The 21216-nt window shown below is 40.0% G+C and overlaps 1 long non-coding RNA gene across 3 annotated transcripts in view; it reads right to left on the bottom strand.

The window, feature by feature from the left end:
- Window positions 1-21216, bottom strand: part of LOC117245155 — a 49748-nt gene that overhangs the window by 7542 nt on the left and 20990 nt on the right. For 2 of the 3 annotated variants that reach the window (XR_004499476.1, XR_004499478.1), the window contains exon 4: window positions 8833-8964. The exons of the other annotated variant lie outside the window; for it this stretch is intronic. This is a non-coding gene — a long non-coding RNA (uncharacterized LOC117245155). Of the gene's footprint in view, window positions 1-8832; window positions 8965-21216 lie in introns of those variants that run through there. 3 annotated transcript variants of the gene reach the window in all.

Below are 21216 nucleotides of genomic sequence, written 5' to 3'. Positions count from 1 at the left end.
CCATCAGCAGAAAAACAGGCTCAGCCAGTGTGAGAAATGAATCTGTTGCCAATTAAAATGGCATTACATAGTGAGAAATGGAAACAAAAAATGAAAAACATCACCTTTCCCCACCTTTGATTGTGGTTTAACTTCACTTTCTCAGTCTGGACTCCTTCACCTCCTGTCCCCAGAGGAGGAGAGGGATGGACATGGGCTGTGGTCAGTCCATCCCAGCTCCTCTTGCTGCTGCTTCTTCTTCCTCACACTTCCCCCCTCCCTGGGGGGATCACCCTGATTCCTCCCTCCTGGGCAGGTCCTGTCCTTTCTGCAACACTCCTGGGACTGGCTGTGCCCAGCACAGGACAGCCCCAGGCTCCCCTCCCACAGCCCTGGGATCACCCAGCCACTGCCCTGGCACCTCACCCTCACCTTCTTCCATTTTATATTTAAAAAATTGTTCTAAAATTACTTTTAAGGAGAAAAATCACTAAGAAGGAAATACAAAATGATGTGCTGTATTACCAGATTAAGACATTCTTAGTCATATACAAGATCTTATTAAAATGTTACAAATTACACTCAATTTTTCTACCAATCATGCAGGACACTCAGCTATGTTATTTCTATGAGAGAGAGCATAGGAAAAACCCCTAGAGAAACTGCCAGAAAATCTGAGCAGAATGAGCAAAACATAGAAAAGACCCATATTCACTGGAAAAGTAGACATATGTTCTACTAAAAGTAACTATATGACATTTCTCCCACAGGTTTGGGTTTTTTTTAAACAAAAACTAAGAGGGCATTCCTGTTAAAAGTATACAAAGACATGTCTCCAAAACAAGCCTGAGCAGGATAAAAATATTCCCACCACAAAAGATGATGAGGTTGCACTTAGATCAAGAGCCTTAAACAATACAGAACAATCTGCAAGAATTTTTTAATACACATTGATCTGTTAATAAATGGCATTTGATTTGGTTTTTTTTTGAGAAGGTGCAAAGTGCTGTAAAGGCTTGGACCAGAATCACAGCTAATGCTGAACCAGTCTATATTAAATTAAACAAGAGAACAAAGTACCTAAAGCTTTGACATAAGATTAGATTTGCAACCTGCACTCTAGCTTTCACTGGCTGCAAAGATCCTCAGGTGATGACAACTCATAGGTGCAGCCACAAGGGCACCAGGCCATCCTCCATCAGCACAGGACAAAGGTTTGTCAGCTCCAGAGCTCGAGTGAACCCCTCAATGTTCTGTGTCCGTGTAAACCTGGCACATTCAGCTCTGAATCACACACTCCCCCCAGCAGGTCATGGCTAAATCGACACTAAAGGCTTATTCAGGGTTTTACAAGCAGAAAAACAATCAATTTACTTAAATTTATGCCTTCAGTGAGAGGACAAATTCGACTTTGGAAGATTGTTTCTGCAAACATCACCTGCAGCCTGGCAAAGAACAGACAGGTAGGAAGTGAAGCACCCAGGCAGCCCAGAGTAGTGTGGCCGTAGAAGATAAGTTCTACCAATTAAAAAAGTTCAGTACATTGCCTCTGATCATCCCAGCCATTTCCTTGGGGGTGTAATACAGAACAACTGGGAAGCAGCAGCTCTTCCCAAGATTCCATAAAGAATCATCAACACGAGTAAGAATTTCTGCTATTGCCATTCCTGACAAAGTCCTGGAAAGATTTTTAACACAAAATTCTGTGAAATAATGTACAATGATAAGTTTCCAGTTAAATGCTTAAGAACTTCCCTCATTTTTCTTAATTTTTTTTTTCATTTTGCTAGTAAATAACACATGGAGATGAACCCCCTTCACCACCTCTGGGCATGGATAAGAGCAAGGCAGGGTTTGTAGGTAATATTACTTAATATTACAGCATGGAAATAAGAAGGAAAGGACAGACATGCTGACAGGTGCATGGGAAAGTCACATCAGTCAGTCTAATAAAAGATACTGCCTCTCCCCAAACTCCATCTCACATCCTTAAACCTCTTTGTTTACAGGAACAATATGGCACACATAAAAGAGCACTGCTGCTTGGATCAATCAGATAAGAACCTTGCCAACAAAATAACTTTTTCATTAAAACAGAACGCATTTAAAATTGGATTCTGGTCTTAGATGTTTCTTTAGGGCCTCTCTGACTGTACCAGCAAGTAATGAATTCTAATTGGAAGTACGGATCAACACCCCGAATTTGTGGCACATTAGAGGTGTGATTCTGTTCTCACAGAATTTTTTGTGCAACAGTGAATCATCTTCAAACTGTACAGATATTTCTATTTCATAAAGATCAGAATTGAATAAATGCTTTTGTTGGATAGTCAATATACATTGGAGATAGCCAACATGGGATATTAAAGGCCTTGCTCCTGCATCATTTCAACTCTTTAACCCATTACCTAGCACACAGATATAAGTATTTGGGTTAAATCACTCACACACTGTGCAGACCCTCTTTATACTCGACTTTGTTGTCTTGCTGTATTCTAAATCACATGCATCAAAACTTCATTCCTTCTCTTACATTTAATATGCAGCTCTGGAACTGCAGTTATACATCATTTTCATTTGTTGAAGAGTGATATATAATCTGGACTGAAATTAAATAATGTCATCCTGTGTTTAGTATTTATTGATACAAATTTAACCTGCTCATATTTCAACCTCCAATCTTCCACCGAATAATCTGTATTTAATTATGCATTCCACCTCTCTATTGACCTTTGAAAATACCCCTCATGACTACCAATCAAAAGTGATATAAATTAGAAATTCTTTTGAGTCCTTTCACACTATTTATCATTCCACTCCCCAAATTAGTCAGCCCTTCAAGCCCGTTCTCAAAACCTGCCCCCCCTAATCCTAAAAACTCCAACCCCCCAAGCTCTTCAAGTTCCCCACAATTCCAGCTAATTATTAACATAAATCTATTTGACAAAGAGAAGATTAATGAACACATGAAGCAATCCCAAGTTACCTAATGGCTAAAAGCAAGGAGAATTTTGGGCACACCATTCTAACCACTGTCAAATAAGTTTGTTCTTAGAAGAAACTACAGCTGCACTTTTTGATATTCAAGTACAATTTACTAGAAACATTTATTATTTGATGAAAGAGTCTACTAAAAAAGGCACAAGGAGGTAATAAAGTGGGCAGAATTCCAGCTGCCTCCACAATTTATTTACTCATTCTTACAAGTTGTGTAAATAAAGTGCCATTCAAGCTGCAAAGGCATGTCTGTTAGAGATACGTGGCTTTTAATTTACTACACAGTACATGGGATTTCAAACTTAGAATCAACTCACAAAATAACCACTTAAAATGTTTTTATTGTGCAGAAGAGAGCAACTCAATAATGAATTTCTATGGTCTTACCATGAAATTCACTTTACCCTCCTGAAGCCCAAGTATTCTGATTGTTCTCAGAGACAAAAGGTCTTGAGGGAGTGAATCCCATCTCACATAGACTTTGGCCTATCTAACACACATCCCTGCCAGCAGATACATGCCTAAGTCATGGTCATCAACTCCAGGACTTCTATTCCAACTCTTTTACATGACAGCAGGTGTAAAATATCTTTGTATGACTGTAAGACCTTTATTGCAAATAACCAAAAGCTTCAGAACTTCAGTGTGCCAAAAAGAAAAGGAAAAAAGCACAACTTGGGTCATATTTCACCTAAAAAGTTCCATGCATGCAAAGCAGCCTAAGGATGTAAATGACTATTTACACTCAGTAGCAAAACCCCACCAGTGGTCCCAGCAAAACAGACTGCAGTTACCAGCACCTGGATTAATTCTTCACACAAGCAGAAAACTGTAGGTATGTACCTCAGAAATGTCTCAGAAATGCTTTAAAGCTCAGAGTCTGACACACTAACAGCAGACAGCTTCTGGTGCTCCAGAGACTTCTCCCACTCCTGCTATAATAAGCCAAAGACAAAGGCAATTTTCAGCCTTTAAGAGCAACTTGGCAAGAACTCTGCTGTTTGGATTAATAATGGTGTTTGAACACAGGGCAAATACACTGGAAACATCCAGTCCATTTTACATGGACTTTATTAAGTACTGGCCAGAAAAAAAATTAGGCTTCTTTCTATGCTGCTTTGTGTTCCAACAGTTCTCAAACTTCATTTTTGGGATTGTTAGCAAACTTGGTCATTTTAAATATGACATTGTACTGGTATTTCCAAGTTGGTACAAACTTTTATGCTTGTCATGCTTATAAGGGAATAATCATATTTATATATGATATGTATATATTTATATACAGTTCATCTTTGGCTCAGTAAAATAGTTCTTTAAGTCTCATCACCCAAAATCACCTGAAGGTGTCCCTGCCCATGGCAGAGGAGTGGGAATAGATAAACCTTAAATGTCCCTTCCCACAAAAAACCACTTCATGATTCTATGCTATGAATCAGCTTCTCCACTCCTCTGGTCAGGCTCTAGGCCTTAAAGGCATTATTTCATTTTAACCTTTATCTTTTCTCAGTACAGGGTATAAGTAGTTGTGCAATATTTTGCCCATCTTCATACCAACATCTTTCTAAGGCTCTTGGTTCTGCTTCTTCAGTTGACATACAAAATCTGAAACTGCATTGACTGTAGCCCATGCCTTCACATTATCTCACAGATCTTCCATGGACATCTCAGTCCATGGCCCACTGATGGGGCTGGAAGCCTTTATTTTTGTGCACATTTTAAATTATTTTTGTGCACATAAATGCACCTGTCCGTAGCTCAGCCCTAATCCTGAACAAAGATCTCATGCTGTAGGTTCCCTTTGCTGGAATTTGGTTTGGACAGGGATGACTGCTGGAATAAAGCACACTATGAAACAGCACCTTTTTTCCTGACCATGTAACCAAACTTTCCACCTTTCCTCCAGGGCTTTGAGGGTGATCTCTGTCACTGCAGTTGCAATCTGCCCGTGCCACCCGGAGGTTCTCAGAAGCCTAGGCTGTTGCTATCAGGATAATGCACATAGCAGCAGTTAATTAATATTGCTAATATACAGAATATGCCCTCTCCTTGGTGAAAAATGAATACTGAGAGGAGGGAAAAGAAACAAACAACAAAGCACAGTAGGAGTTGTATAGGCAAAAGTTTTGATTTGGTTTATCTTTTGAGACAGTTTGATTAGATAGATTAAGTTTCTGTGCATCTCTCTAAAGACCACAGTAATAACCAGTGTCATGACTTTCAAATCCTTTGAACTGCAGAAGGGAATCAAACATAGTTGTCTTTTTATCCCAGCTTTTACTCTTTAGAATTCTAAAAGCTTGCTTTGCTCATCTGTCAAAGGGATAGCATTAAGGGGATCACTGTTGACAAGTGATAGTACAAATTATGCAACACAAATGACATTTCACTACCTCTCCTCTGATCTGCAATTCCCACTCTCAATCATTCCCTGTTCCATGAAAATATTAAACCACAGATCCAACTGCAGAAAAAGTGATAGTGTAGGCGTCTCTTGATATCTTGCTACTGAACAAAAATATGTTCTGAAGCCCACACCTATAATTATGTTTGTGAAAGTGGGTTCCATTTAAAGTCCCCTGGTTCCTTTAGGGATCTTGGAATATAAGAATCTAGATGTCATGACAGGATCAGGGCTATAAGGTCTTTGCTAAGTAAATGTTAACAGTTCTGAAAGGTCTTGCATTAAATTCACTGTAAACCAACGGGCAAAATCATTAGGCAGTACTTCATCAGAGGTTTCTCCTTAGGCAAGGAGAAACTGAAAAATTTATGTATCCTTCCAGTTTTCCCCTCCACAAAGCCTTATCTCAGACCCAATCAACATCAGCTCCTGAGGAGTGTTCTCATATTTTTCCATAGTTCAGGGGAGAACTTCAGTGACAAGAGGATTCTGAGAAATCAGAATTGCAGCATTCAAGGCACTCAGGTCAGCAAGCAAACAGCCAGGAGTGTGTCAGCAGCTGTGGAGGGCAGGAGAGGAGCAATTCCAGCAGCGAGGACACAGCCACCACCAGCACCTGCCAGACAATCCACACACATTGGCTGCAGTGCACTAAATACAGCCAAAAATCGCTTTTTCAGTTTTAGCACTGCTGTGAGACAATTGAATCCTCAGACATTACAAATCAGACCAACAGAAGGCTGGAATAAACTAGTTTTCAGACTGCCCCTGAGGACTGGAGGTGGGTTTTTCCTATTAGTGAGATTATTCCTGCCTCATTGACATATGTTGATGCTCATGTAAACTGGAGTAATACAGGGGGCAAAATAATTTTAAGAGTCACCTGAAGAGAGTGCATGGGCACCACAAATGCTATTGTGGCCAAGGAAGCCTCTGCACACAGACTTTGCAAGCAGGACCTTTGATTCCTCTCAGAGTCAACAGAACAGAGAAGGTTCATCTTCAATTGCTTCTCTTCTGGAACAAAAATATTGACTAAAAACAATGCACAAGCGTTTTCAGAAGTGGACAATTGACTCATTTTGGCACCTGACCTCAAGTCACTGTCAAAACACAGAAATGAAATGAACACAAGAGTTGCACCACACAAGAGAAAGAGAAATGGGATTAGAGATACAAATTTTGCCACAAGGCTGTATTCAGACTAAAGAAAAACAAAAGAACAAATAAAATAAATAATCTATTTTTGCCCACAGCTGTGAAAAACTCTTGTGTCAAAACCCATCCCTCTAAGTTACATTGGTATCCCCATTATATATTATATTAACTGCTTTTTATTAGCAGTCTTATTACTCTCAATATTCACAAGAGCAGTTTGCAAATGAACAGAATTGGACTGCAAAGAGTCCAAAACCACAGGAAATGCAACAATTTATTTACTGGCTTGGTATAAATCTGAGTGTAGATTGAGGGAGTCAGTCACAAAGCACCTCCAGGGGAGCCTCAGCAGACGTGGTTGTGAGGACACCTGGAAGATTTGTGTGCACACAAAGGGCAGGGAACAGTTTGCTTTGTCAAACACGCTTAGGCATCTCCATTTATTGGGGAATTATGCTATGGTATGTCTTGGAAGAAAAGGAAATAGAGACCTTGGCTTTCTGCTATGGAGTGGAGTTCTTTGTGGAGCAGGATTATATTGAGTTTAAGGATAAAAATCCCATATTCTAACATGATTTAGGACACGCAACTCCCAGTGCAAGTTTTCCCGACCTTGATCACTTTTTTTAAAGCTGATTTTAGTTCCGCTGAGTAAATTATCCAAGAATCAGTCAGATTAGGGGGATAAAACAGAACTAGAGGGAAAGATAGATGCATTAAGAGCATTAGAACTTTAAATCTTCAGTAAAACTCCTAGTTTAGCTGAATGCTACTCCTTTTTAAAATTGATGATATAGCCTCTAAGGATGCCTTTTCACCTGCTGATGGAAACCACAGGTACTGAAAAGGAAATTAAGGGTACTTCTATTTATTGTGTACAACACAGACACTTCTTAAACTCACTTCCTTTTATATTTGCAAGAGTTTTCATTCAACAAAAGGAGACTAGTTTGAGGTAAGCTAAAATTTATTTGAAACCATGGCTCTAATTTATGTCTTAATCTGAGTAAAGCCTGGGCACTAACATAACAAACCAGGACCTTGATTTTTGAAATTGAGATTGTTATACAGCATAATAATTCCTTGCACTCCAGCAGAAGTTCCTTAATTAAGATAGGAATGTTCTATGGTTATATGAAAGAGGACAGTCAGCCCCAATACACTTTTGCTATCTGTTGTATGATCTGCACAAGATCACTTCTCTTAAATATTTGCATCTCTAATTGAGAAGACACTATTTCTCAGGGAGAGATATTAAGTCCTCAGCTTCATCTGATCACTGAATTATTATTATTCATGGGAGTTCTACTGTTAGTGTCACACCTAATATAATCTCAAGCTATGTTAATTAATGTAATTTTAGAGTGGCCTCCCCATATTTCTCTTCTCCTCTCCTGTCCCTTGTGTCCTTTTGTCACCATGTTCAGCATGGATAAAATGGTCCTGTGGAATATAGTGTTTGACAAAATCAACCTTTTACGTCCTGGACTGTCTCTTAGCTGGGGCAGCTCTCCCATAAGGGAATTATTCCTTACCATCACTGTCATTAAGGATTCTGAACCCACTACAAGTCCATAGTAGGTGAACTTCCGAAAGTCAATAAGCCTCTGAGGGGACCTTAAGCTATGATATGAGGATTTAAACCTCTGTTTCTTTTGGAACCTTTACATAAAGTGCTCAGCAGTTGAATTCTGATAAAATGAAAAGGTAAACTCTAATTAGAACAATGCAGTTTAGGCTTTTACATTAAGATTATCACAGCACTTACAATATGAAAATCAATCTATGAGGGCTTACAGCTCAGACATGAAAAGGTTTCATGAACTGGAAAAGGTCTCTACCACATTGTAAAGATCATTTTTAGCCAGGTTTCATACAGAAACAAGTCTCATTAAACAAAAGGGTACAAGTGATACTGTGCTGGCATGAGACCTTGCCTAACCTAGCAGCTTTGGAACCCACTGAATATTTTAAAAGAAGAACCCAACCAAAGTGCAATGAAAATTGCTTTCCTGTGCTCTCTATGGATGCAGTTGTGAGGGAGAGAAGCACACCAGAACACAGAGAAAAGCTGCAGGACAGAAGTCACTCACTGGTCCAAGAGCCAGAGTCCACTGGGGACTTACTGCTCTACTGCAATAACACTTTATGGACATTATTGCCAACCACAAAATGCACAATGCAGAAAGGCTTGGATCATAGAAGATGATTGTTTCAGATAAACTTGTCTGCAGAGAAAAATCCCCACAAAATTGAGGCAGGATTACAGTGGGTTTGACTGTTTGGTGACACCCACACAAAACTTCCTTCACCTGGCAGACAACCTGCTTTACAATGAGGAGAGGACTGAATTCTCAATTCCAATCTCTCTTAGACACTTACATTCTGCTCCTTACTTGTGAATTGAGATATTGGCAAAGTTCATGGCCCTAAAAAACAAAGATTTATTTATTTATTTAGAGTCATTTGTGGCCATACAGCTATTAACATATGAAAGAAACCAAAATAAAAATTAAATGCACTAAGACTTTAACACTTCCCCCTTAGAGGCAAGGGTCAGGCTTTTGCTCAAGGTACCTGGGGGCTCTGAAACAGGACATGTGTGAAAATGAGACTCCTTTGTGCTGAGTCTATACAAAGTTAACATTCCAAAGTGGGAAGCTACTCAATAATACACGAAACACATCCACAACAAAGGTAAATTGCTTCCTGGCAATGCTTTTCATCTCAAGCCTAATTACAATGTCCCAAAAATCTTCTGCTGGAACTCACTGAAATGAATTCCTTCCTAAATCTATTTCCCTTTAGGACTAACTGCAAATACACTTTTCTAGGACTTTCAAAGTCCTACAAGCAAAGAACAGCTTTATCAGCAGAAAAACAAACAAAAAAAAGCAAATTAAAATCTAGATCCTTTCTGCTTTTCCATGTAGCTCTAGAGCTCTGACAGTCTCCCTTTTTCTAATGTACAACTTTATATAATACTGTGCCATTACAGTTGTTCTACACTTTGGTCTCTGGGGTAATTTGAGTTTCTTGCAGTGAAAAATTAAAGAAATATTGATAATTACCCCTAAGACCTGAGACATGAGTAATCTGAGGACAACTATAAAAGAAAACAGGCTTGGTGTATAACTTTCAGTGAAAGAATTCTTAAAAATAAAAAACAGATAATTGGAGAATAACAACATGGGTTTTGGGCAAAAGAGGGAGGAAAACAGATTAATTTTAGAATTATTTTAGATCACATTAAATAAAAGCGAAGCATTACCCTGGAAAAGTTACCCTAGAAACATTAGGCCATTAAATTCTTTCTTGTTTCATCCTGACTCCTGTTGTCCTCTGGCTGTTCAACTATGTTAAATAAAATACTTCAAAGGAAAGTCTCAAGTGTTCAACAGCTGATTTTGCTCCCAGAGGTGCTGAAGTGGCAAAAGTGGAGACATGTGGAGCAAATATAACTAACCAGAAAGGAAGGATGGGCTGCCAGCACATTTTAGAGAAGGAAAATAAAATAGTAATGAAGAGGCCTGGAAGAAGGTGAGCATGAAGGAGGCCTCATTAGGCAGGGAAGGAATGGCAGGGATAACAAATCTACAGCTTCCTAATACACTTCTATTTTGTGCAGATAAAATTATATTCCCGTGCATAAAAGGAAATGACACCTTTCTTGTGCCTCTGGGTGTGAATAAGGTGTCAGGTCATTCAGAATGGGTTTCCAGGGTAATAAAGGCTGGGTAAGGAGCTCTGCACAGCCCAGACACTGGCTCCTCATGGGATCAAGGATCTGGGTACCTGAATATCCAGGATAAATCAGAACTAGAGTTACCCATCAGTCATATGGTGTAATCCATCATTAGTATAATCCCCTTCCTGCAGAAAGAGTCATCCCTGCTCCTCAATCACACAAAAAATCCCCAACCCATACAATATCCAATAATTCTGTTAGAAGAAACACAGGCACAATCCTCTGGGCTGAATATTGCCCTGCAGAAAAGACCAGATCTTCAGGCAGAAGTGGTGACACACATTCCTACTGTATCAAAAGTTCAAGTGGGAAAAGCAATTTATTCATGCCCCACATTTCAGTGGATACAGATAAGATCATTACATGTTTCTGTTGCAAAATGCTGTTGATAGACTGTCATAGAGTGTTAGATTTGCTGTATCTTATTTATTATACATGTCCACATATTGTGATAATTGGGTTGAATAATATTTCATGCAGGCTAATGTGAAAATCATTTTTGCTGAATATAAAATTACTTATTTTGATTCTATGGGGATTTGTTTTGTCAAAACTCATGTAGCACTTAGGAAACTAATAATTGTTCAATTGTGGAGCAGAAGTGTAAAATTATCTCAACAGAAGTGCAGAGAATGAACAGAACAATGGATCTGACCTCATTTGTTTGATTATTAATGGTGTTTCATCTAATTTACAAGGTCTAACCTTGTGTAATGCAAATGTAGAGCGCACATGTATCTTTTTATCTCACAGTTGCTAATTAGTTATGCTATATATCACCCTATTTTTGCTCTAGTTAAGCAATGGGGCAGAAATCTGAAGTAAAAGCCACCAAGAATAATGTTTAGAAAACACCATTAGATTAGAAAGACTGAAAAAATCTGTGATTATTTAATATGCTTTACAATTTGGTACAGCTCTCATTCCTCGGCTAAGGAAAAGAAAATCATTAAATATTAGAAGTGAAACCTTTCTGGCAATGCTGTGATTTACCCAGAACTCTTCTGTTTCTCTTCCTGAGAGCTCCCAGCCACCAGCAGAAAATGGCCCTGTGTTACATCAGTGACAGAGCCATCACACCCCACACCAGCAGTGACATTGCACTTTGCATTTCAGAGAAAATCAGCTTTTCTAAACACCAGACCTGTTGGATTTCAGAGATGAGAACAGCAGGAATGGAGAAACAATGCAGAATCTGCACCTATTTCCTCTCCAGCTTCCATCCAACACACAGAGATGGATTTGCTGGGAGATGTGAGCAGGAGCAGCAAGGACATCCCTGAGCTATGTGGGTTATGTGCACAGCAAGGAGCCAGGGAGAAGGGGCTGGTCCCTCCCCCTGCCCCAGATTTTGTTACATCAGTCTTCAGATGCCTTTCACCACTTTGGTTTCTCTGGAAGTTTTGTAAAGTGAAAATCCACCCCTTGCTCAGCTGATGGATTTTGTTCCTCCTGTGGTTAAATTGCCATGACAACAAAGGAGGGCACGTGCTGGGATCAGGCCAACAGCCTCAGTCTGGGTGGCTTCTGTGAGGCATTGGCGTATCAACAGAAGAGAAAATGCATCTCTACAAAACAATTAGGTAAAAATTAGAAGGTGATAAAATGGAAAATTAGTGTACTTAGATAGAATTTAGGTCTGAAGTGTCTCTCCTTCCCATTAATTCAGTGATGGATTATCCCACTGTGTCCTCAATACATTTGTTTTAATTAAACAAAACTGAAGGATGGTCCGTGCTCATTCAATATTTTAGGTCAGCACCACTACAGAATTCTGTGCAAGTATTTTTCCCACCTATTGCTTCCCTTATACTCTAATGAGGTCATATATCAGCGAAAAGCTCTGAATCTTTAGTTTTCAAACTGTTTTTTTTTTATTCCTTTGAAAGTTTTCCTTCTGAAAAGACTGCCCACCCTTACCCCCATTAATAACAAAGTCATCTCCTCTCTTTTCACTCCTGTCTGATACCACCTAAAGGATCCAAAATGACAAGAGGAGACTAACCAAGAATCTTTCTGCTCCTTATCCATTTTGATTTCCTCTTTCTTTTTGATGCTTCTGAAGTTCCTAGCACAACAGGACACTGGCCCACGACAGCAGCTCTGAGACACAACCATAATATAAATTTATAAGGAATATATTTATTGTTTCCTTCTTTTCAAGGAAAACTAAAAGGCTCCAAACTAACATTACTTTTAAATTTTTACACTTAGAAATTCCCTAGGTTCATTTTTCTGGTTCTCTGGCAATTAGCTGTCTTAGTCCTCAAGTCCTTTTGGGCTACTGAGCTGCTCTTTGTGGCTTCTGTACAGAGGGATATGTGAAGGGCAGCCAAACCCAGTAATGCCACCGAGGAGAAAAATACTCTCAGCTGTTGATTTCAAACAAACAAACTCAAGAACCTAACACACTGTAGCACCTACTGGGTTTGCAAAGTTGTTTTTGGGTCTCTGTCATTACCCCCGTAAGTTTGTGCTACATTTATTTCCCTTTGCACCATTGTGCCATTATCAGTCATTTACACGATGCCACAGATTTCCACTGCACACAAAAAGTGGGGGTTTTGGAGACATTGAACTAAGCAGAGTTCACAAGAGCAGATCAGAGGTGGGAGGGTAAGAGGAAATGCAGCATAATGCAAAAGTGATCCACAGTCTGAAATGCTACACCCAGAACACCAAACACCAGTTAAATTATCACAGCACAGAGGTTTCCTCACAGGAAAATGCCAAAAAATGAGAGGCTTTTCAAGAGTAAGGTGTCTGTGGAAAAAGCCTGCAAAAACACAAACACAAACCAGCCTGAAGAAAAGAACTCAGCCAAACCAAAAAGACTCCAATAAAATCAGAAAATGTCCTTTGCATCTCATTCCCTGGCACTGTGTGTATGAGCTCCAGGGATATTCCCCAGCAAAGGACTTCCATAGCTGCTTAGAATTTTCCTCACTGTAACAAGGACAGCCTTCAGCCTGCAGGGGACTAAATCCTGCAATATCAGCAGATCAATACTTTGGTATTCAGCAAAATTCTATTTCACTTTTTTCTCTTTTCTCTTCCATCTCTGTTGGCCAGCATGTTCAGACTTCTCTCTTCCTGACCAGAAATCCAATACAAAATTCTCTATTCTGAAGCCTTTTTTTCAGACACCTAAGAGCTTCATTTACCTTCATATTACAAATGCAGAGTACAAGATTATTTATTTTTGATCATTTTCAGCACAAAATCATTTGCCTTGCCAATTATTTCATTCATATCCTGGCAGGCATGCTCTTCCTTAGCCCAGTTCACTCCTCTCAATGAACAAGTTTATCAGTGCAATTTTTATCTTCTCATCCAGGAGGGTGATCCTTTTCCTTTGAAGAAAACAATTCTCTTTTCCTCTCTAAGGGGCCACTGACCACACCAACACAACCAACAACCCCTCAGATAAGGAAGAGTGAGGATAACACATGGCTCTACAACACAGCTCAGCAGGAGCTTGGTTCCCCTTCTGAATTATCCCTTTGCATCTGCCCTTCACAACAAGATGTGCATGGATTTGTTTTATTTTACCCATCTGGGTTCAGATACTCCATGATCAGACAATTTCTTACAATCATACAATGTATCTTCATAAGACTGTGCAATAATTCTGGCTAGAATTTACTCAATGCTGTTACTCTTGGATGGTTTACTCACTGAGCTTCATTCTGCTTGGCCTTCACAAAAAACACACAACAGGAATGGGAGAAGGTCAGAAGATAAAAGGAAAATGATCAGAGACTCAGAAAAACACCTACTTATGAGACTGAGCTTCCAGAGATATTTACAACAAGCAGCAGCAGTGGAAAGGTTAGCAGAATATACCTACTTATCCTGTAATATTATGGTAGAGGTTACAAAATTCCACAGGAGTCAAACACTGATAATTAATGAACAATCTTTTGTTCATAGTTGTCTAAATTGTTTCTAGAATTTTGTTCAAAATAACTTAAATAAATTAAGCCCCAGGCAAAAAATAAAAGAACTCGAGGAAAGGAAATGTTCAGTTAATTTTGACAGTCTGTTTAGTCACAATGGTGCTCAATATTCAGAAAACCTCGCTTATAATGGTGCACATTTCCAAACAACAGCCCTTCAGAGCTGGGTATTTTGGAGCACTCTGCTTGGTATCCTGGCTCACCATTAGTTCTTCATTTGAAAGTTTTGATCAAGGTTCTGTTTGTTCAGGTTTATTTCATTTCAAGGTCTTTTCTAAAACATCTGTGTTATACAGTGCTGCTCAGTCACATTTATTTGTGCTTATTATCTTAATTATTTTTGCCAGAAAGACTGACAATTATGCATTTGCAGATGTAGTAGATCAAAACCCCCTGAACACTCTGGTGTTTGCTCTGGGCTTATTACTCCCTGATACTTTTACTATCAGTAGAATTTGCTTGTTTACCATTGCTATCTCTATTTAGATCATTTATTTAGATGAGAAACAGTGAGAAGCTGCATTTCTGACACCTGGGAGGCCTCATTTGTTATCATCTCTTAAATGAACAGCAGCTACTTTACTACTGTTTGCTATTTTAAACCAAAGCTCTGCTCAAACCTCTGCTCTCACCAACACTTTGCACAGATCTGAGTCAAAAAGAGATAAAGTTATCCTGGCTCCAAATTCAGCAAAGGAGTAAAAGGTTTCCAGAGGAAACAGAAATGTTAAATTCTGGGCCAGTGAGAAGGAGAAGCATTTGGCTTTTACATGATGGAAGAAGGGTCACTATATTGCTAGAAAAGGTAGCAGGGGGGTGAAAAATGGAAAAAAAAATAAAAATTCCACCTTAGGAATTTTGCTGTGAAACTTCTCTAGCAGAGAAGTCAAGTCACCCTCAGCAGAGAGACAAATGTAAAGCACAAAAGTAATTTTATTTGGAGTCCAGGTAGAGTTTCAGGGAAATGAGTATTCCTTACCTCTAATGTTTCAATGTCTTTTTAGAGGTTGTCTTTGTTTCTCTTCAGAGGAAGTAGTGGAATGCACAGGAAAGTTAATAAAGCTGGATTCATAGAGATTTCTATTTTGTGATGGGATTTGATCGAAATTTATTACAGTGTAAACTCTGAAACTTTGGTGGAAATCTTGCTGTGGGGAAGGGAAGGAGATGGGGAACTCATTCTTAATTCTAGCTGCTATTTTCAACTAAGCATGTTTAAACTATTAATTCTCCATCAGACTTGGCTGAAATAGGCTGATGCACTCAGAACAGCATCATAACAGATAGAAACCATGATTAGATGAGACAGTTCCTAAGGAAACAAACTCTTTGAAATTAAAAGAATTAAGCAGAAATGCCACAAAGCACTGTGAAATCAAAGGTACAGCTTTGGTCATGAGTCAACCCACCCTCTCAAGCAACTTAAGGTTTGTTTTTTCATGCTAACTGGATTAACTCACCTCAACTGAGGACATCCTACCCAGACCTAACTTTAAAATCTCCAGCTGAAGCCCCAAAGCTGTAGTCTGGACTCTGGGGTCTTGGTTTTTTCTCATGCTGCACATAATTCTACCCATCCATCAGCTGATTTTAAACTCAAATTTACCATCTTGTGTTGATCAGGCTCATAGGAATTACATTCGCCTTGTCTTTAGAAAATCACATCATCCTGACTACTATTTTCAAAGTATATGCTACCATCAATATGAGGATTTCATGGTGGATCAGGGAAAGACAAGTAATTTACTATTTACTATTTTTGTAGTTCACAATCCCTGATCAACCAATTTATGTTATGCTCAGCGTGGCCAGGTATAAAGGAGTTTTTGTTTATTTGTTTTAGCAACAAAAATTCCTAATATTAAATTTCCCTCTTCTAACTTTATGATTTCAGGGAAGAAGGACAAAAACCCTGTGTGAACAGGAATTACTGTACCCTGCATTGAAACAGCTTCAGGTAAATCATTGAGGTAGTTAAGTGGTGCACTTGTTTGGCTGCCACATGGCATTCAGGTGTGCAGTGAGCTGGCAAGCACAGCAGTCTGCAGAACAGCTTAAGGGAAGTGAGGAGATTCCCCACAATCTCTGTTCAGTACTTTTCAGCCACATCCCCAAAGGTCTCTTCCAAAGAAGCAGATCCTGGCTCACACAGCCTCTGTTGTGCCTGTGAATGTGGTCAATTTTTGCCTTCATTACAAGAGAAATAACACAAAAGACTGGCACAAGTGACTGAGGAGAAAGCACTCATGGCCAACTTGGCCTCCACCTTCTTCAGGGCAAGGAAGCAATTTGCTTTTCTGCTCTTAAATACATTACCTTGACCCAACTGCTGTCACAAAATCTCTTTTTTTTTGCCATTGTAGAAAACATATTACAGTATTAAATGATCCTCCTTATTTGGGATGATTCTGTAGGAAAGTATAAATCTCACCACGAGCACTAATACCACATAGAATTTTCTGTATCCAAAAATGTTGCCTTTTCCTTTGCACAGCTCTTCTCAGCCTTTGTATTTTTCATATCAAGAATTATCTCAGCCCTTTGTATTTTTATGGAACAACATTACATTGAAACTAAGATCATGTAGGCCTACAACACTTTCTCTTCTGTGCCACTGCTTAATTGCACCAAACACCTGCAGAAAGCTCTAGGCCTTTCAAAAAGTATTTCAGCAACCTAAAACACTGGGATCTTGTTTACAAGACCAGATAAATAGCTGACAACAGTTTCCAAGGCTTTTTAAAGCACACTGAATGGGACCTTAAGAGATTGAATATCCCCTGCACACCAGAAGCACTGTAAATATTACAAACCACTAAATGGTGCTTGGGCTACACAAAGTGTAAAATTTAAATCCTCAGGCCACAGGTCCCTGGTGCTCCTTACAGATGCTTTCCAACTTTTTTACTGTTTAGAGAAGTGCAGCTCAACTCTAGGGCATTAACATACATCCAGATTTTCTCCTCTGGTCTTTGTTTAAAGGCTGTATGACCTCCACAGTGTAGCATGCTGTATGTCAAGGACTACGTTTGAACCCAAATCTGGGAACTCTCTCTTTTCCAAAAATCTTCAAAATGTTGTAGGAAAACACAGTGGGTTCTCCCTGAGGGCAGCAATTGTCAAGGGGTTGACAAATCTCTACAGTGAGAGGTGAAATTAAACTGATAAGTTCTATCCAAAGAGGCAGATGTAGCGTGGTTAAGACTTTTATTTCTCTGTGGAAGAAGCAGACAAAGGGATGCATGGCCTGAGTTGGTAGGCTACAAAGCTTTCAGGCAGCAAGCCACTGGAACAAAGAGAAAAGGCTCTGCCTCAAACTTCTTAGAGCAAGAAGGAGCACTCCAAGCTGACTGCAGTGCTTTCCACAGCATATCACGACTGACTTGAAATCATTACTGAGAGCCAGGCCGCTGCTATCGACTTTGCAATTACTCCGTGTCTCAGCGCGGGCGCGGTGGCAGCCAGCATCGACAAAGAGTAGCTAAAACTGGCTCTGGGCTTTTGTATCTATTGGTCTTTGTTAATTGCATTTCTACTTTCTTTATCACATTTGCTTCTAAACACTCAGCAGTGCAGAGGATGCTGACAGGGCAAGTAAGTTTTGTCCTAAGTTCACACAGAAGCCTCTACAAATTAGGCTCCAGGCTCGGTGCTGCATTATGCCGCTCCTCTCGCCGTGGAGGCAGGAAAACAAAGCAGAGCAGCTCTTGGCAGCCATCCTAAGTATGCAGGAAGGAGAACAACAAATGCCTCCAGGGACACACTGATACATGGAGTTAACCAGCACCTGAAAAGCCCCACACCTGTGATCCTCCCACTGCTGCAAACAGCGCTGAGTTGACTCAGTGCATCCCTCAGTCACACGGGGATTCATCTCGCCTAATCGGAGCTGCTTACTGAGCAGACACTGACACCTCAGTTAGCTATCCTTGTGTAACCACTGGAAGACTTTTACTACAGCATGGATCATTCTTGTCCAAAGAGGCACATCTGAAATAGGTCAGAGGAATCACAGCCTGGAAGCAATGATTTCTGTTTTTTATAAACAACTCTGGATGAGAAGATGCCTTGAGAGTTGTAAGGGCTTTTTAGACAATGGAGTCAAAAATAAAACTCGATGTCAAGCCCATTTATGTTAATAAATAAAATAGTCAATTTTCCATTCAGGAAAAAACATATATGATTTTCTTTATCATGTTATCTCTCAGCTTGTCACTCTGCAATTTCTTTGAGACACACAAACACACCAGCCCAGAGCACACCTGTCACAGAGCAGAGCACAGCTCCCTGGCTTCACACTGCTGGCTCAGGGAAAAAGAAAAAAGCTCCATTCCATATCTCTCTCTTTTTTCACACTCCTCTTCATACATAGCTACAATAACTACCCATGTGTAAAAGAATATGGGAAAGCTGTTCTTAGAGATCACAAAGCCTGACTGCCAGGAATAGAGTACATCTGTGACTGCTTTGAGGTGGACGCATGCTTCTATTTCTCAACATTCACATCAAATATAAAATGCTTCACATAAGCACAGCTCCTGTCTTTTAGCAGAAATTCAAAGGTTTGAACTGTGGAAGGTTTGAACCTTCCCTGCCCTTCCCTTGGTGTGGTTGTTCCCACTTGTGCTGACCACGAGGCATCTTCTCACCTGCCCAGCTGGACACAGGCACCTGAGCTGGCAGAGGCAGTGTCCCTCAGGAACCATGAGGGCTCTGAAACTGTATTCCAATGTATATATTTCCTCTGAATTGGTTCAGATTTGTTTCTACTGAGCAGTGCATCACTTCCTAACTAGCCTGACACCTGAACAGAGTCCCATAAAGTCTCAGGGGGAGAATTCTATGCTACATCTTACACCACCAAGAGCATTCTTGGGTATGGAGATGATGTTCTTTGATCCTAAAAAGATAAGATCCTAAGTTAAATAAGAGAATAAGGGGAAGAATGGTATTTCTAGTAGTGCAGCAGGCCCTAGAACCATACTGGAATACTATAGCCAGGATTGACTCAGATGCTGATTCTGCTCTTCCCTCTAAATCCAATTGCTCATTTTTGTAGAGGTGGGCCAGGATTATTACAATTTTGGAAGAATTTTGTCATTTGGAAAGAGTTACATGTAATAATAGTGTTTTATGAGATACAAATTTTTGCAAGTAGATGTGGAGAAAATCAGGCTACAAGAGAACTGGGGCTTTTGTTTCAACAAGGAACACTGTACTCTGGGCAAGAGGAAATGTTTCCATTTTCCACTGGGACTCAAGGATCCTGCAGTGCCAATGTATCACCTCTGCCTCTCTCAGAGCTGTTGAACATATACCATGGGTATAATGTACATATATGCATGTGACACTACAGGGACAGGTAGCACTTGCACTGGCTTACATGCAGTGGCACGTAGATTTTGATAAAGCTTTGTTTTAGAGAGGGAAAACTGACTCTCCATACCAACACTCTGTCATGACTCATCCAGACATCCTCTTACTCCTAAACCCATTAGTCCTCAGAAGATTAAGTAGCACAGCACAGGCAGAAAGACTAAAGGATTGGGATGCATTATTTAGCTACGATTCAGTGCCTGAGCTCTGCTGTTTTCATATTCCTAGCCTGCAGCAGAAAACACCTCTAAATGCATTAGCTGAAATGAATGGGTTGAACTTAAGTTGTTCCTCCTCATGTTTGTGAAACAGGAGAGGTACTGCAGCTTAGCTGCTGTGAAATAACCAGCAAGGGTTTGGGTATGTGGGCACACAGATACACAGTGAGTAGGTGAGTGATACACACAGTTACTCCTTTCTGCCTGAGGTGGTGTGCTGGCTGTAGCCTGCCTTGGTTCCCAAAACAGGATCAGTTCCAGTCAGCTAGAGCTTGAATATTAATCAATGTGTTCTGTTCAGGTGCTCATTTATCAAGCTTCTACTGAAAGCTAAAAGAGACAGATTTGACATGTTTTAGATATACTACTTTACTACATCCAGGCCTTTTTCTGTGCCAGCACACTTTTCTCTGATTGTATTCCTTGTGTCAAAGCTTTTGGAATGCCTTCCACCCAGCACAGGTGCCCTGAGCACTGCACCAGGGCAGCCCTCACCGAGTCAGGCAAGAGCTTTTTGGAGGGACTCGTTGCTCTCTAGCTCACCAATTTCATAAGAGTCACATAAAAGTTAACATTTAATCTCTTAATAAAGCTGTCAGAGGTAAACAATGCTTTACTACTTTCTTCTTAAGGACACTAGAGACACTCTCTGAGGGAGAGATATAGATTTAAATGAAGTCATCTCTTAAACTACTCTCCATCTTCCATAAGAATAAATCTTCTTCAAAGGGCTCTGACAATATGACTGGTTTGGGGATTGGGGCAGGAGGAAGGATGAGGAGGGGAGAACAAAACGAGATCATCCCCCCAAAACAAACAAGTTTTCATTTCTGACCTCAGACACTGAGAATACAAGATTCTCTGTATTGCTTCCAAGCACTTTCCTATCCTATCTGCTGTTTTGTTCCCAACCATGGCTGATTTGTGTTGCTTCAGAATAAGGCAGAAAAACAAACAGGATACAGACAAGTACATGCTGGAGGGAAAAAAGAAATCCTTTTAATGCAGTAGGAGACTAAGGTACAAACAATGGAGTACAGAATCTCAGCCTGAGTCTCAACAGCTCTGTGTAAGGTATTATACAAATGAAAAATGAGTTTAAAGCAGCCCTTCTATTTTGATCACATACAACATTTTACAGGTCAGGGCACTGGTACTTATTCTAACACAAGAAACAGGTGATTGGAAATCTGGTCCAGCCCAGCACATGTTCCCTTTTCAAACCTGGATCTATTATTTCTTCCCATGACAACTTCTAAAGCATCAGCTTTTTACAATTCACCTCTGGAGCCATCAGTGGTCTCTCCATGCTGCACATTTGCTAAGCCATGACATTGTCCTGAGCAAATGTACAAACTGCACCTCCACCAGTGCAGCAGA

Source organism: Parus major, chromosome 14, assembly GCF_001522545.3.
Source record: "Parus major isolate Abel chromosome 14, Parus_major1.1, whole genome shotgun sequence".
Taxonomy (NCBI): Eukaryota; Metazoa; Chordata; class Aves; order Passeriformes; family Paridae; genus Parus; species Parus major.
This window is presented reverse-complemented; position numbering and strand designations above follow the sequence as displayed.